The sequence below is a fragment of the Strigops habroptila genome, chromosome 1, assembly GCF_004027225.2.
Source record: "Strigops habroptila isolate Jane chromosome 1, bStrHab1.2.pri, whole genome shotgun sequence".
In the NCBI taxonomy this organism is placed as follows: Eukaryota; Metazoa; Chordata; class Aves; order Psittaciformes; family Psittacidae; genus Strigops; species Strigops habroptila.
In genome coordinates this window covers 146,900,927-146,913,784 of record NC_044277.2, presented here as the reverse complement: position 1 = coordinate 146,913,784, position 12,858 = coordinate 146,900,927, and the positions used below count along the sequence as shown (strand labels likewise).

General features: G+C 38.1%; 1 protein-coding gene across 1 annotated transcript in view; it reads left to right on the top strand.

The window, feature by feature from the left end:
- The window catches only part of CNTNAP2 (contactin associated protein 2), a 1,011,284-nt gene that overhangs the window by 289,899 nt on the left and 708,527 nt on the right, over positions 1–12,858 (top strand). The window lies entirely within an intron of this gene.

Sequence of the window (12,858 nt, the reverse complement as noted above, 5' to 3'; positions counted from 1 at the left end):
AGGCTGTTGTAAAACATATTGGCTTCGATTTCCGTAGCACATGAAAATAAGGTAGGTCTGGTAATTTACATGAGCAAGAGTAATGCAGTGACATGTCCTATCTACAAATCTTTCTTACAAAACCTTTTATACAGCATCCTCCCAGCCAGCTTTTAAGACAATGAATTACATTACTATTCTTTTTAATGAGTGTTTCTAAATCAGGAGTTTCTGATGAGACTGAAAGGAAGTGTGAAAAAGGAAGGGACTCTTGGGCCGCTGTAATGACATTTGCTGTTATTTAAAAAGTTTAAAAAAACCCCAGTCTTTGGGAACATATGAAGTTACCTGGAGTTGTTCTAACTAGCCTTCACAGTGAAAGGGAACAGTGGTACAGTAACCCTCCACTTGATTAAGCCCTTTTCAAATTGACTTTGATCTCCATTAAGACCTGGGTTTTCTACTTTTTTTTTTCTTCTGCTCTGTTTCTAACAGAAGCTTCCTTGTCACACTAATGCACCAGGAAGGCATGAGTAAGGCATGAGCTGTTCTACTGTGGATGGCAAAACTGATTTGTTTGAGGGTGTTTAGTTCCCTCCAAAAGCAGGTGAATTTTGGCTGGGGCAGTGCAAAGACTGAAGGTAGGAGTAGTGCAGCACCATCCTTCCATCTGTTCTTTTCAGTCTCTACTTGTATGGTGAAACCATTAAGATCCAAATCAGCAACACTGATCAATGGAGGCAGTTGATGTACTTTGACTTGCACCATATAGTCTGGTCAGAAATTATTTTTCAGTTAAGTAGCTCTTTGGAAGTGTTGATACAGTCTGTTTGTTCTGTACAGGGGAATACAAACACATTTTTGCTTAGTGAGGAGGAGAAGCAAAATTTATTTAGTCACAACGTACTTGATGTATTATAGGGACCTGTTCTCTGGTACATCTCCTGTGATGTTCTTAGGACAGAGAAACCTGTGAGAGAAGCCTTTTATCATAGCAGTAGTGCTTCAAGAGAAGAAACACAACTAAACTTGATTAGTGTGTAGCACTGTAGGAAACAAAATATGGGGCCTTCTATGGCTGTTTTGTTTATCTTGATGTTTTATTTAACATCTTGACATGCTCAGGTATTCTGTGAAATATCAGAGGATGTTGTTGTGTCTTTTTGATTGGATGTCGTCCTATTGACAGAAAACAAAACCCAGATACCACTGTACAGTGATTGCTTGTCGTCTTTTTCTCCCTTATGTCCCCTTCAAGCCGAATGATAAAAATCATCCACGCGTGTTAAGCCTCTAACCACTTTTTCTTCCTTAAAAATGAAGGAGAAAGTACCAAATACGAAACGAGCAGAATTTCAGTGACTTGCTTTGTGAAATTCTACCTCCAGTTGAATCCCATGTGCCATTTACCAATTGGGCAGGCAGGAAATACTAATTTATTCTTAATTATAATTCTTTCTGGGTAAAAACTGCACTATTATAAAACTCTGATACTTATTTTCCTGATTGAGTGCGCAAAGCATGGTGCTTAACCACACTTAAAATAGTTTGACTTCAGTATTTTGCTGTGCAGTTGTTATTGCTTCTTGTATTCATGCTGTGGATTATTAAAGGCTGGCATTGCCTTTCCTCACATCGGAATTTCATTCCCTTTTAGAAAGAACATAGAAGGACCTGCAACACTACAAATCTTTATCTCCTTACAGCAATGGAGAACTATCACAGACACACACTCACACACACCCTCCCACCCTGACTATTGTCTCCAGCGAATGTAGAACTAACAGCTATAGTCAGGACACACCATGATTTATGGAATTGAAAACTGATTGGCCAATTGAAACCAAAGATCACTCTTTTGACTGATATTTCTGGCTCTAGCTGTCCTCAGAAAAGAGTTGACCTATCATTCATACAGCTATTTTAAGATGCTTGCTATCTCCTTCTGATGAGATTTAATCACTTGGGAATAAAATCAATGTTTAAACTAAGTCTTACTCCTTCTAGAAAACTAGAATCCAAACAGACTGACAAGGAGTTTGCTTGTGGTGCTGGTTGCCCTGTGCTGAGTCAGCAACAGGAGTCCTATAAATATTTTACAACTGTGAGTCAAATATTTGCATCTTTACAACTTGCAAATTGATCATAAAGTTGTTCTGTTCAGCTTCAGATATACAAATTTATGTAAATCTTGATCTGTGCTTACCATAGAGGTAAGATATTTCCTTTCACCTCTAGGAAAAGAAAGAAAGAAAGAAAGATTCTGTCTTTAATTATTAAATGTTAGGCACTTTCATGCTTTGGGCAATAAGGTGAAATGTATCCACAAATTGTGGTCCTATGAAGCTAATGCCCTCAACTGACTTGTTCCTCGTGCTGTTGCTCCAGTGTGCCTAAGGATGCAGAACATTTGCTGGAATCAACTTGCAGGCTTCGTTCCGACATACAAAAACATTTGTTGGCCTGCTCTGGTATACATATTGTTTCTTCAAGGTATTAGTGTAGAAGATTTTAGTCTCCTGTGTTAAAATTCACTGCCATGTTAGATGATTGGTTTGAGTTTTGCAGCACGTGTAACAAGCCTCTGAAAATAGTGAATCTCGCAGGTTGGTTGTAACACAGCTTGCTCTTTTCAGTCTATAATACAGAGAAGTTCAAAAATCTAAACTAAGCTCACATTTCCTATTATGCAGTGTTCCTCATTTCTTTTTTGTTGTGGTTAGTGTTCCTTTCCTGTCCACAGTTCTATTCATCAACCTTTGCATAAGATTTTGGCCCTAAAAAACCCCAAGAAGGTATTGGCAAATTCAGGAAGCTTATCTTCTGGAAGTGTGTTCTGGGGAAATGGAATGAAGACCAACATGATCTTAAAAGTATGCTATGTATACGCTAGATCAATGCAACAGTAAGGAGAAAGATGAAAAGTATTTCTTCTTTCACCTGCTAAAGTATTTTTTCAGGTACGTTTTGTGACGATGCCTCTGGTGAAATCAGTGTATTAGGACAATTTAATTTATCTGGTCACTTGATGCTTCTTTGGAAACATGGGAAAGAGGGCTAAGAGTTTGCAGAGCTAATCCTTCTATGTTTCAGTGATAGGAATCAAGGAAGCACACCTTTTATACTTAGTTGGAGGTGGGGGGAAAAAAGCTTCAAGTAGAAAAGGAAGGAGACCAAGGTTAGACCTTACTTGTCTTTTCTTCCCAGGAAATGATATTCTGTCAGTATAATACAGTTTAATTCATAGATCATGCACCTCCTGGTTTTTGCTTCTATCATCACTTCTAACAGTAGGCAACTGATAAACAGCCAGCTAATAGCTTCTATTATAAATATGACATATCTGCTTTCTCCAAAGGGGAACTGAAAGTAAACAACAATGCACAAACATGGAATTAATAATGCCTTTAGGAAAAAAAAACACCCCACAACTGAATTTAAGCTTAAGTGATGTTTCCTTTCTGCTCTGCGATTGAGAAAGAATTCTCTGCTGCATTTTGCCTGCCCTGTTAATTTCCATTTTTTTACTCGTCTAACCAAATGTGGAATATGCTTTACATGCTTCATGGGATTAAATATTTTGTCTGTCTGATAAGAGTAGAGTTTCCTCCCTAAGCATTATAGGGGAAAGGTAGTTTTCTAATATAAAAAGCATTCAGATTAGAATCTGCAGCTTTTGCTCTGACTTAACTCCATTATGAGACTTCCATTGAGCATCTTAAGCAGTCTGTAAGTGGGCAGATAAAAATACTTAATTATCTCCATGAGTTTAACGTCCTTCATGTTTTGAAAGGATTTTATATGCATATTGCTGGGTTCTGTATAGCAAGTTTAAAGTCTCTTTATTCTGTACCTGTGCTATATTGTTTTGACAGTTAATATGTGGCTTTCTGTGGGCATGCTTTTATATACAAATACCCAACAATTCTAAATCCCTTACTGGATGGTTGGATCTTGCTTAAATTAGGTTAAACCTGGAATAACAGCTCTGAATTTAGAAGACTTTTATGTTGATATAAAACTGCTAAAAGTAAAGGGACCATTAAAATAAGTGTGTGTTGTGAGGAAAAAATTACATGTTCTCATTAAAGTTAAAAGCTTAATCGTAGACATGAAAACCTTCTAAAGTCATGATGAAAAGTTAAGCTGACTGGTAAAAATGTCATTCAGGAAACTAGTTCTGCATTGATGTCTTCATCCTGGGTCCTGAAAAACAAACAAATCAAACCAGAAAAAAAAAACCAAACACAAACCCAGAGAAATCCCACACCAAACAAACAAAAGATACTTTTGATGATAAGGTTGACTGAAGAAGAACATAGGCTGAGTAACTGGCAAATGTATTTTAAGGTAAATGGGACTTGGCAAGATAAATTGTGAAGGTTTTCAGTGTTCTCTCCTCCAGCCTTGTGGGTTACTCTGACTTCTGCTCTTAAATTCTTTATGCGATGTGACTCCAGGCTTCTCCATCCTTAATTCTGCTAGGTACCAGTCTGTAAAGATCAAACCTACCTTCACAGGTACTTAAGAAGGAGCTTTGTTCACTATAACACCCTGCAAAACATTTGGCTATTTCCCATAGTGAAAAGCTGAAGTATATTTACATGGCAGAAGGTTAAAAACTGAAGAGGCATCTGAGGATTGTATATGCAAAAATATTCATGAACAGGGTTGGTAGTCAATTATTGCTAGGAGCTAAGGACAGTTTAATGAAATCCCAAGTGTACAACCAGACCCTGGCTTCCCACTAATCCAGATGCAGTTGACCTGAGGTTTTGGTTAAAAAACCTGAGCAAACAGGATGTCAGGTTTCTCGTACAACTTCTCCAGCTGCACAGGGGGCAAAGCAGTTTGTCAATTTGTTCATAAGAGACAGGAGCGCGATGGCATGAATGCCTGCTGCATTCCCAGTGCCCTGTGGAATGTTCTGCAGAGTCTCACATAAACCAAAAGCAATCCAGATGTGGTTTTGTTTGAGAGGGATGTAAAAACTTCCCCTGCTTACTCCTCCAGAAAATAAAAAAACCAAAGCCAACTAACCCTTCAAAACTTTTACTGTAGATGTGGCTTAAAGATAATAGAAATGATGTATTTGTTTTAAAATCATTCAAAATTGAATGCTACTGAGTAAGAAAAGATGTAAGTTTAGTTTTAAGGACACCTGTTCTTTCCAAATGTAAAATACTAAAGAGAAAAATATATTTCATAAATCCAGAATTTAAAGGTGACACTTTGAAGAAAACTTGAAGTGTACAAGTTTTCTGTGCAGTTTTCTATTTTTCTTTATGAAGTGTTAAAATTTTGGTGAATTTGAATTTCAGGAGGCTGCTTTGTACACCTTTATACTTGTAATGATTTAAAAAATAACCAAAAAATAAATCCCAATTTCTCTGGTTGAACTGTAGAGCACGGTAATGAATGATGCTGTTTGATGACAGTGCAAACAGAAATGTCTGATAGTAGTCATGTAATACATTGCACGATTGTGCTGTTAGGATATTACTATTTCCAGTGTTGCTTAGGAGTGCTTCCAAATATTTATTAACAAGAAAGCTTTCATATTTGTTAGTAACTTGGTCCTTGGATGGAATAGGGTGTTAATTTATAGGAATCAAAATATGTAGACTTTGGATTAATAAGGCCTTTTGGCTACTCCTTGTTCCCTTCCTTACAGAAATCTATAGAAAGGCTTAAAATAAACCTCAGAACAAGTCACCATGAACAGGAAGGGTTGTGTGGAGACCACTAAATTCATGTAATTAATGATTTCACCTTGGAGGGTGAAAAATAGCTGCTCTGTTTGCTTTCTTTTCAGCAGCAGCCACCCTTTTAAGCAGTGTTATCTCTATTGATGGTATGCAGCTTGAAGGGGAATATGAAACATCCCAGGTGATCAGTATCAGCTGCTCTGATATTTTATATTCCAGCTGAGCTCCACAGATGCTTAAAGAAAGTTTCAGTTACACTTGGACTCATTTTCTCATGACGCTGGCTGTGAAGCTGGCTCCCTAGCAGCCTGTCAAGACTGTCCTGTGAAACGCCAGTCATCTGAGGAAGTTGCAGCCTTCTGCAATATGGGAAGAGGACTATGCTCACAAAACACAGTGAGAAATAGCAGATCAAAGCAATGGAGGCCAGTAGAAATAGCAAACGAGAAGCCAAATGATGCTTATCTAATACTTGAATTGACTTTGACATGCAAATGGGAATGGTAACTGCAAAGTAACTGGTGTGTGTGTGGAGTATTAACCTGTTTGCACAGGTAGAGTGTGGACAGCTCTATTGTGACTGAAGTTATTTGAAAAGTAGGTTGGTTTTTGTTACCCTTGTAATGGAACAATTACCTGCTAACAGGACAGAAGTTGGGACAGAAGAGGGTAAAGAAATGAAGCATCCACTCTACCAATCATCATCCCTATCTAGTTGGTAAAGCGGTTCAAGAAACTTGCTGGGGAGTAAAGTTACCTTTTTAGCTTAAGATAGAAATAATAATAAGTAACAGTATATGGTGGATTTATTTAAAGTTATCTCCCGCAATCAGGAGGAACCCAGCAGAACATGTATAAGGCAAAAGGGTTTGAACCACCCCAAAGGTAGCAAAGGCTAGTACATTTGGCAAATACACTTGACAGGCAAGTTATTTCCTTTCCCCATAAGAGGTGGTCTTCATTAACAAGCTCTTCACTGATTTCTTGCTGATTTAAGAGCTTGGAGCATGAGGTGTTCCCTGCCTGGCATTTGCCAGCCATTACCATCAGTATTTGTGTTCATCAGTGACCCTTCGGAGGACTAAGGAAAGGGCTTCTCCAGCAGAGTTCCTGTTACACACAATGAGAGGTTTGGCTCAAGGTTTATCATAATGAGCAGTAGGCTTCTGACATAGGGCCAAGGTTGATTTTCTTGTCATAGTGATTAAACCTGTGCTAGGCTGTCCTCAATAATACTGCTCCTACTTTTGGTTGTTTTTAAATGTTTCTACAGGGGTTACCTTTGACCATGAGCTGTTTTGTACTATCTCCTGCTTTTCCATTAGTACAGCTTTAAAAGTTCATTTGAAGCAGTGCATGAAAGTTACACTTATTTATTCCTACTCTTTGGGGGGACACAGTCTTGTGAATTAAACACAGCGGATTCTAGCATTTGTTTTGGGATATAAAACCTGCCCATGCAATATGAAAGGTAAGGCTGTCTCAGCATACTAATACGCTGCAATCCACAACAGCCGCATTAATATTCCTGATGGTCTCCTGTTGGAGATATGCCACTTCCCACATGTATTTATCCACGTTCCAGAGTGCCCTTGCAATCTCATGACTGCTTTTCAGAACTGCTTGGTAGCTTATTCTTTCTCCTTAGCACACTACAGAGAACACACTCTACATATTCACATGGGAGCAGAAAAATGTGTTCAGGATAACTAGCATTTAGCACACAGTACAAATGAAACCCAGATGATCTGATTCTCTCCCTTGCTCCACATCATTTACATTAAAATTCATATTCTAAAAAAGGAGTCTTTTGCATTGCAAGATTAAAAGTTGCTCTAAACTTTTTTCCTTGCACTTGACAGGCATTTAGGTATAATTAATGAGTTGGTAATAGTTAAGATTTGGGAGTTTGTGTTGCAAATGTTCTCTTTGTACAGTGAAAATATGTAAAACAGGAATGGTTAAGACTTCTTGGTCAGAAAGCCATGGCTTTGTGTTTTTCTTGGCTGAGATTTTTCAAAGTGCTACCTCAGATGGACTTACGTGTTTCATATTCTGAGGGCAATTCATTGTGGCTATTTTGGACTCAGAACACAATATTGATATCACAGTCATTTTGCCTTTTTGCATCTAAGTTCATCAACTTTAAAGTTCTTTTTTTGACATATGCATGTGGGGCTTTTTTTAGTAAAGTTGTTATTGGCAGCATATTTATGTCTTAGAGCTAGTATCCTACAGCAAAATTATGATAATGGATTCTAATTTGGTAGGAAATGATGGCTAAAGGTTTTGAAGAAGGAGGGGTGAATTTGTAGATTTTGGGTTTGGTATTTTTTTAAAGGTCTGTCCATTTCTCAGTTCACAGTGGACCATAATGATGGCAAAGCCTTCGTTCTTCAAAAGCATTCTTAGTAAGGCACTGTCACTTAGTTCTGATGAGTTCTATTTATCAGTATCCAAACACTTTTCTTTTTTAGAAGCACTATACCCAGCTCTCTTTTTACTTTGCTGACAGAATCTTTGCAAGAGCTTCTGAGAGATCCTCCAGAGCAGCTTCAAATTAATAAAACCCACCTATGACTATGAATATATACTGTTCCTATCCCGTAACATTTCTAAAGGTGTAGTTGTTTGTATGCATTCTGAGGCACTGCTAGATACTAATGTCAAGAAGATAAAGATGAACTGCAGATCATCTTTTTCATCTACTCAGATTGCTTTGATAAGATACGTCAGTGACTTTACAGGTGACCTGTCTATTGATCAGGATGCTAAGCATTGGAACAGACTTCTGTGAAGTGAAGCCTCAAGTTTTTTTTACTCTCCTTTGCCCACCAAAAATCATTTAAGTCGCTGGCAAAGGGAGGATTAAGCTTTAACAATCTCTGAGGTTGATAAATCAAAGATTGTGTGTGTATATGGTCTGCTTTGATACAATCAAGGTCTGCCCAGCAAATTGTCTGGTCCTTGTTCCTCAGATAGTTCATGGACTAACCAGGTATGAACTAAAGCAATTGCAGGCAAAGTGGAATACAGCCCTTCAGTCTATCCAGTATGATGGGTAGGCTGTATAAAGAAACTGTGAACTATAAATAGACCATAGAACAGGAAAGAACAGGTATCCTTTCCTGGTTTTGTTGAGTGAGGACACCGGAACATGTGACAGGCTTCTAGTAGAGCAGAAGATCCATCTCATCTGGTTTCCAGTAGCTAGGTGCCTGAGAAAGCATGTAAGACCAGAGCAAGTGCATAGGGGTCCTTCCTTTCCGTAGTCTTTAGGTCTTGAGGACTTTGAAGCTTGTGGATTGCTGAGGTTTTGCATTTGTGTTTAATGACATAAGGTGACCTTTCTTCCATTGATCTAATTATTTACATCTCAAGGAAACTTGTTTCTGATGGACACAAACTGTAATTTCCCTCTGAACAGGAAAGTCAGAGTAGCAAATGTCATCACACCTGTGACAGTTATCAACTCTTTCTATCTGAACAGAGTGGAATGGAAGTGCTGTTTTGTTTCAGGAAGTTAGCATTTAAATGGACCTAAGCTGGCTTGGATGTTAATACATCACTGAGATAAATGGGATGGAGGAGAGTTTATTTCTTTGCTGCTACAATGCTGGCAGGCCTGGGTGCCCTGTAATTGATTAACAGGGCACAGTGCATTGACTTATATGGGGAAAGCTATTATATCTCAGTAACAGGAAGGTATATATGATTCTGGTTTAGTAAGAAAAAAATTGGATTCTGTAGGAAATAAGTGAAACTGCTGAAAGAACCAAAGGTTCCCAAGGATTTTTTTTTTTTTTTTTTCTCTTAAATCTGTGGCATAACAGCATTTTATGTTAGGAAGGAAGTTTAAATAGTGCAATATATTTAGTGGAACTTTCATACACAGCTAGAAATATTAGCTTATGTAAGCAGACTTTTAACTTTTGTTCTATTGGTCCCGAAGTCATGAGTTATTGATGATATTTGATATGTTTTTTAACGGCTGTTCATTCAAAGTATAATCCTTCCCTGTAATTCATACACATTTATGGTGAATTTTCGTATATTTTGAAGCCTAAATGAGTGGGCAGATTGATGGGGGGTGTGTGTTTGTTTTTTAAACAATGAGAAGCTTATTACTTGAGATGCCAAAACAGGCATGAAAAGCGAATGCAGTTCTAAACAACAGGGAAGGAAGACTGCACCAATTTTTCAACCACCACCACCACCCCTGACCCCCAGTATTGGTGATTTTAACCAAACTGAGAAAGCAGATGTCCAGCTTCAATACTTCAAAAGCAGATATACACCAAATGAAGCACACTGATAACTGACTGTAAGACTTGGGACCATAATGGCAAACACAGAGTGGTACTCCCTGTGGGATTTTAGTTTTATTTTTTTGGCTGTGTCAAGCTCGTCTCTCTCATTCTTTTGAATGCAAGTTAAGGAAGCAGAGAGACAAGGCAGGCCATACAGGGGGAGGATGGTTTAGAAGCCAGTACTTTTTCCAAGCAAGTTTTCCTCATACTTCTTTTTGTGTGGCTTCATCAACAGTAGCACCAATATAGTAGCTGTCAAAATACAAGGAGGAAATTTTCTCAATAGCTAGTGGGATTGCTACAAGAAAAGAAGTTCTGATGAGCTTCTGTGATTTGGAAAGGCTTTTTCCAAAGCTGTCATTGTTTCTGAAAACATTGTTTAAAATACAGGTTTATTTTTTCATTGGAAGAAATTAATCCCTTTTAAAACCTGTTTTTGCTGCAATTTAGGATAACTCTTTTGTTTCAAATTATTTTTTTTAGAGTATCATGATCAATAGCCTCCCATTACATTCCATAATTAAGTTGCGTAAGTAACATATACTTTTGTAGCTAAACCTTTCTTTTGCTTATATTCTTCCATAAAGATGGAAAGTTTTGTCCTCAGCCTGCAGTGTGAAAGTATAGATGTGGGGAAAACCATATAACTCTAAAAATTTGCTTTAAAAAAAGTATATCCCACCCCTCCCCTCCAGGAAGCAGGACAAATGTTCAACCTTAGGTCTCATTATGAATGTGAATATATTTCTTTTACAGTAAATATCATATAAGATAAGCATTGGAAAATATTAAGAGATTTCGTTACATATTCTTAAAGTATTTCTGCTTATGTATACTTCTGTGTTTAAATGTTTCATTCTTGTTTCACCTAACAACAGTATTAATGACAAATTAATTCAAATCTCTAGCTAGGTGACACTAACATTGAAGAGGCAGTGAGAGCAGTTTGCTAGCAGTCTTGAAGTTGAAAACCTATTTATTTGAACCACCAAAAAAATACTATAGATAAAGAAATACTTGAAAAACTATAACTCTGTGATTGCGATATAAAGGGGGGCAGGAAATCTGGAGCAGGACTTTTTACAAGGGCATGTATTGACAGGACAAGGGGGAATGGCTTTAAGCTCAAAAGAAGGGAGATTGAGAGTAGATACTAGGAAGAAATTCTTCCTTGTGAGGGTGCTGAGGCGCTGGCACAGGGTGCCCAGAGAAGCTGTGGCTGCCCCATCCCTGGCAGTGTTCAAGGCCAGGTTGGACACAGGGGCTTGGAGCAACCTGCTCTAGTGGAAGGTGTCCCTGCCTGTGGCAGGGGGTTGGAACTGGATGTGCTTTAAGGTCCAGTCCATCCCACACCACCTCTGTTGTGAAGCCCTAACCTTGAACTGTGACTGAAATCATAGCAGCCTGGCACCCAGGTAAGCCTTTGCTCTATGCTGTACCCCTGCTGCCAGGGTTTGTTCCTGCATCCCTGGTGTGCTGCTTAAGTGGTGTGATGTGAGCTTCAGGCATGGTGCCTGTCTGGCTGCAGGCTCTTGGCCAAGTGTGGCCACAGCCAAGGGAGGGCAAGGAGGGAGGAGGGGAATCGATCCTTTTATTTTGTGGTATAAACAATAATGCTTACAACCATTTATCTTCCCTTGTCAAAATTCCATCATTAAACAGTGTGGTTGTGAACTTTAAAGCCGTTGGAATTGTGCTTTAATTCAGTGCAAAGCAATTGCCCTTTCTTCTTGCCTGTGCTTTTATGCTGGTATGCATTTTTTCTCCCTTAACAAACTCTTGGAGATTTGTGAAGGAAACTTATTTATTTTGTTAAATGTCAAAGTACTGATTCATGAACAAATGTTCTTCTGTATTTCTTTGCTTCAGTTTCTATTGCTGTGAAAGTAATTTTATTTTTCATTACATGAGACTGGAAATTTTAGGAGGCCTGCATTATAAATTACTTGGTTTTCTCACAAGCCTGGTTTTGTCTTTTTTCCCATCGAGGTTCCTCTTTTCATGGTAGGATTAATTTAGTCTCTGTATGATCCAGTCTGACCAAATCACCATTTCCTAGTAGTACCAAAACTGTACGGTGTGAACTGAGCACTAAAATATGCTGCCAAACAGAGGTGGTCTCATGCTCTCTAGATACATAAATTGAGTTGTTTCCACTTGCAGCAGTGCCTGTGTTGCAGTGTCTGTGTTTAAAAGGATGGAAGGATGAATCAAGATTAGGTTATGAGGCTTTTTAGGCTGTACCTGAAATGTAAATGGGTAATTTAACATACACATTTCATTCATCTGTTGAAGTAACTGAGGAAAATCTAGAACAAAGGGCAGTATATTACCTAAGTATTTGAAAAATCGAAACACGGTTCTCTTTATTCTGATTGACATAACTTCATACAACAGCACACTTGTTTTAAACTTTTTCCATTAGGAAGGCAAAGATTCTGCTTTTTTCATTTTCCATCTTAGATGCTGATACAAAGTTTTACTTATACTGGGTAAAGGAGAAGTGAAGTACTCACGGATTCTAGAGATTATATTTTAAAAAACCCCAACAAAACAATAACACCCCCCCCCAAAATATTTTATATTTTGTTAATTTCTAAAGTAAATCTGTGATATGTGATAATTCATAGGCATTTATTAATGTACCCTAATTTGTTTCCTTTTTTAAGATATCGAGTTATCAGCACTTTAGTTACGGAACTGAGAGATTTTCTCTTTCTTACTTCTTACAAAGCTTTCATGATAATACTTTTCATTAGCACTGAGTTTTCATGTTGCACAAGCCATTCCAGATGTGTCAGGGCCACCTTTCTTCTTCAGTTGTAGTATCTGTAAGGAGACTGGTGGCCCATAGTGAGGCA